This window comes from Pseudoliparis swirei, chromosome 17 (genome assembly GCF_029220125.1).
Source record: "Pseudoliparis swirei isolate HS2019 ecotype Mariana Trench chromosome 17, NWPU_hadal_v1, whole genome shotgun sequence".
NCBI classification, from domain to species: Eukaryota; Metazoa; Chordata; class Actinopteri; order Perciformes; family Liparidae; genus Pseudoliparis; species Pseudoliparis swirei.
This window is the reverse complement of record NC_079404.1, coordinates 7,772,152-7,777,449: the sequence shown is the minus strand read 5'-3', so window position 1 is coordinate 7,777,449 and position 5,298 is coordinate 7,772,152. Positions and strand designations below refer to the sequence as shown.

The 5,298-nt window shown below is 41.1% G+C and overlaps 1 long non-coding RNA gene across 1 annotated transcript; it reads left to right on the top strand.

The window, feature by feature from the left end:
- Positions 1-3,690: 3,690 nt before the first annotated feature.
- LOC130207176 (uncharacterized) lies at positions 3,691-5,024 on the top strand. Its single transcript, XR_008834243.1, has 3 exons — positions 3,691-3,797; positions 4,611-4,734; positions 4,828-5,024. It is a non-coding gene; the product is annotated as an uncharacterized LOC130207176 (long non-coding RNA).
- The last annotated feature ends 274 nt before the right edge of the window (positions 5,025-5,298 follow it).

Genomic DNA, 5,298 nt, shown 5'->3' with positions numbered 1-5,298 from the left:
GGGAATTTTCTCATCTTGCTGTTCCTCATATTTATAGAGCTTCTCAAATAGAGGTAGCATGAAATTAATATATAGAGAGGGGCTGTGAATATGCAGTCTGCTGCAAAGGTGATGACTAGGACGCCTCTTTCCCTCCCTTTTATCTCGCCCCTCTGCTCTCCACCACCCTTATTAAACATCTCCACACACAGGCTACACTCTCTCACGGCATTTACGCACAAACAAATAGAATCTGCCTTATAGACGCATGCCCCACATCTCCGGAGACTCGCTCTGTCTCTAAACAGCACACATATGATCCTTAAAAATGAAAAAAGTAACCTGTAGCAGCTTCAATTCTCTTGGTCTAACCCCAGCAGAGGAAGGTAGAAATTTCACACGGGATAATGATACGGCCATGTGTTTGAGGGCTGATCATATGAACACAGTCTCGACAGCCAAGCTGACCCTCTTTATTGATTGAAACTGAAGCCCAAAAAATGTGGGTTTGGTTTAATTTGATGTAGGCTTTGTCTCACAGGAAAAGAGAGCAAACAGTACCGTGGAGATTTTCTGTGTAAAAGTGTGACCTGTCCAACAAGAACAACAATACTTTTTTACGGTGCATTAAACAAACAAATCTTTCACTGAGATCACAATAAATCAGCCTCAAGAAAAACCTTCCGACCAGTCGACAGACGAGTATTTGTCATTGCAGCAGGTTTAACACTCAAATACAATTAATTCTGTGCTTTGTCACTATCCTGCTACCGTCTAATGGTGGACCACACAAATTAAAAATAATCACCTGTCTGTGGAACAAATTGCTTAGAACTAGCAACATTCATACCGACAACCAGCTGCACTGTTCTTTTAAATCTGCATCAGCTGCTTGGTGAAGAGTTTACCAGATAAGGATATATAATATCCATAAGCTGAGCTGCAGAAGAGTACTGTGGCTAACCCCGATAATACCGTGCATCCATTTTCATGACACTGGTATATCTTAACATCATCCACATTCTGTAGATGTCTCTCTCTTTGCAACTGTGTTCGTTGCCTGAATATTATTGTGGCATACAGTCGGGTCATAGTGTGTTATTTTTCTTTGGCACTGGAAACAATGTCAGCCCAGGGCAGTTAGCAGCGTACCACTGTAGCTACTATATAATGTTGATTGATTGCCATGGAATTTAATACACACATCCATGTCTCCCTCAGAATCAAAATGTTAAACTTTGGTTTAAAAAAAATACAAGCATTACATGTTAAGACATACATTAGTAGAACAACATCACACCAAAGAGGCTCATATTAAAACAAACAATATGTTCATTTCTATAGGTGGCACTATAGTCTATTAATATATATATATATATATATATATATATATATATTTATATATATACACATACACACACACAGAACCACATTTCTCTAGATGGCTTTAAAAACAATCAGAAAAGAGGACACAACGAATGATCCAGAATACATAAAGAGCTATGACCCTCTCCTCCACCAGCAGAGAGAAACAACATGAAAGCAGAGCTATATATATATAAGACAATATTTTGTTACAAATAGGTTGTTTACACTGGAGAGCGCCTTCACCTCGCCAGCCTCAACGTCAGGAGACTTGGGTACCGGCAATCCTCCTCAATCATGGTTCTACTCCTGTGCAAATATCCAGTCCAATGAGGCCCTCCATCCCTCTGTCTCTGCGAAAAAATGTAAAAAAAAAAAAAAAAAATGGGTGAGACGACATACAAGAACGATTAACAGAAGAAAGGTCTCACACAGAGAACGGTTCCTCCGTGCACACAGGGGGCTTGAAACATCGTAGGTGTGTTTGATTCTGGGGGTGTTAGATTCGATCCCCTTGGCGTTTTCGCTTTCACTCGCGGCAAACTTTTTGACACCATCCTTAATTTGATCACATTGTTCGATCAGCCGCTATTGTGCACCCCTCGGCTGGTGAATGTACGATACACATTTTCCACGTGCATCATTTCTGTTGCTCTGTTATCCCAGCTGCAGCTTCTTCTCTCCTGCCAGCTGTTGATTTACCTCCTTTCTCTCGTCATTCTTACACAGTTAACTCATGACTTTTCATGCGACTTTGGTTTTTACCCAATGAATGACTTTAAATGTAGGGAATGACTGCAATAGTTGTGATAAAAGTAACATAACTTAAAGGCTTTGTGCTTTTTTAAACATCTAAACATTTTTTATTGCCGAACAATAAGCTAAAAATATGGACCGTTCCTGACATCCTCGGTTGCCTATCAGCCTGCATGGACTGACTCCGATGTTAGTCCAATCCAAAGGATCTGATGTCAGTGCGAGGTCCTGATCCTTCAGTTGCTCCAGCGGCTAACTGAAGGTCCATCTCCAAAGTGCTCAGGAAGACCACCGGAAAGAAGGTTCAAATTAAAACATCCAGGTCCATCCATTAGGCCCCAAAAATACTTCCATTGCACACAAAAATGTGTGTAACTGCAGATAATTTATTCTCGAGGTAAATCCGATTCCAAGTATGTAAAGCCAATATTGTATTAATGAGGTCCTAAGTTGGTAAATACACTTTTCTAAATCCAGAGTTATTTTCATTCTCCCCATTCATGTGAATGAGCCTATGATGGAGGCTGAACCAATTTCTGGGTGGTGGAGTTAAAGGAAATGCTAGTTTCCTTGCTCTATGAGCCCCATGTATGAACAAGATGGTTGAAAGATTAAGTTAATTTGATCAGAATTCTTTACTTGGAAGTCATGCTGTTTTCCTTCATGAATGGGCGCCACCTCCAACACTGTATTCAGTTCTCTTTAAACATCCATGCGATGCTAACTGCAGTTCACTCAACGGCCACCCGATCTTCTGAAAGTTAGACATAGTATCTTTATATAATCTGTGAAAAAATACAACAACTTCTAAAACCACTCAGAAAAGGACAAGCACAGCTTGGTAAATAGTCAGTAGAATCAGCTGCTTCAATGATTCCTGTGACTTGCAGCTGAAATCACACCCTCTCGTGAGGATCTAACATTTGTGTTGCTATCAAGTGCACCACTCGGAACAATGGGTATCATCAGGATCGGGACTTTCGATAGGGCAGGCCTCTGATTCATGAACAGCCACTCATAAGGTTTGCCAGAAGGTGACCCTGTCCGGCTTTGTATATTAAGCCGATAACAAGGCCGTCAGACACATACAATAACCCTATTCATGTCCTCAGTTTACAATTGTTGTATTTATCAGTAATAGCCATTAAAAGGTAATGAAACAATCGCCAGCGTGTCAATGCCCTATTGATAATTGAGCTGTGTTTGGTACAGGAGCTTGGAAAACAATGAGAATATAAATATGTGGCTCTTTCCACAAAGAGGCACCATAATCAGGTCTAAAAAAAGAGGAATACAGCGAAATACACAGACAGCAATGCTAGACTACTAAATGTATAATGATAAGGATAATATTATCATCATTTGCATGGGAGTGTGGAATGAAGAGTAGGTGGTGAATATTAAGTAAATAGAGTCAAGAATTGATCCTACAACCTCAGACCCGCGAGTCAGACCGGAGCCCATGGCTCGATGGTGTTTTGAGCCCTCACCGGCACCTTCCAGGCAGCCGCTGCCTGGAAGGTGCCGGAAGGTGGTCCCGCCCCCCAAAACTCTGATCCAATCAATGCGCTACCCCCCACTTGGAGCGGAGCACATATTCAAACCCACTTGGAGCGCATTTGGAGCGCATTGCATATTCAAACCCACTTGGAGCGCATTTGGAGCGCATTAACCCACTTGGTTCAACAATTTCAAAGGTACGTAGCTAATATATTTATATTTTTTGGGCCGGCTAATGTTGTGGTAATGTTATTTCAACCTGCTAGCTAGCAGATAGATTATGCTAATCTTAGCTGTGGTAATGTCATTTCTACCTGCTAGCGAGCTAAATCTGGTTAAAACATTAGGTAACAAAGTAAGATTAATTACTGTAGATTAATCACTGTATTTTAGTGATTGTTAATGGTTAGTGGTAATCTTTCAAATGATGCCTGTGAGGCACTTGACGTTGAGACTGGTTGACTTCCAGGCTGCTTTGGAATAAGGATACCTCTGAGGCAGCCACCAGTTTTTGGATAACTCTGAGGCATCATAGGTAGTGTTGACTGCCAGGCTGCCTAGTCGTTGGTATACAGGTTAACTCACAGGCATCCAGTTGGTTTTAGATACCTGTAAGGCATCTAGATGGACATTAAGAGGGGCTGACTCCCAGGCTGCTTACTAACACTGGTTAGCTCTCAGGCAGCCAATTAGCTTTGGATGCCTTTGAGGCACCTGACGTTGAGACTGGTTGACTTCCAGGCTGCTTTGGAATAAGGATACCTCTGAGGCAGCCACCAGTCTTTGGATAACTCTGAGGCATCATAGGTAGTGTTGACTACTTTATATCAATAAAGAACTACTTTAAAGACTTTAAAGACTACTTTATATCAATAAAGAACTTCAGAAAGCCAGCTCCAAACTATTACACCCCAGTGTCAATAAGTGTTTCATTGTCACATTGGTATGTGCATCAAATCTGAATTTAATACTGTGTTCGTGTCATGATATGTCTTTCCCATTTTGTTAAGGCGAAGCCAAGGACCTGTGCTCCTCCGTCGGTGCTCTGGCTGCCAGGAGCATCGAATTTAAAGAAGTGGCCATGCTGCCGGCATCAGACCCCACTGTGGCCACAGGGAGAGCCACGGAGTTCAAGTAATTTGCAATATTCCACATCCTATATATGGGCTCTGACAGGTTTAATAGACATTATTTATCCTGAATTTATGTTTTTATCTTTTCCTCCAGACAACAGCTCCAGCACCTCGCCAACCAGGTGAGGTCAAATGATCAATTTGACCTCCTCACGCACACCTTGGGGCCAGGAATGGTAGAGGTGGTGGTGGATATTTTTAAAAAGTGTGTTGACACACACATTGAAAATATTAACAATTAGCAATTTGTTGTTTGTTGTGTTCATTAATTAAATATCTTCATGTTCTACATCACTGTGTATGTGTCGTGAATTGGAAGTGTATTGAACTTGGCATCTTGATTTAACTAGTCTGATAATTTAGCTAGCTGGGCCTGAAATCGCATGGTGTAAATTACAGATCCGACATGTTAGGCATGTGGATTAAGGCAAATAGTCATGGTGACACAATATGTCAACACTAATTTCTACAGCTTCACATAAGGGTTTATTCCAGTAGAGTGTTACAAGTTAATGAAACCCCAACTTACATTAATTATTTTTAAAAAATGTATCGTCAGAGGACA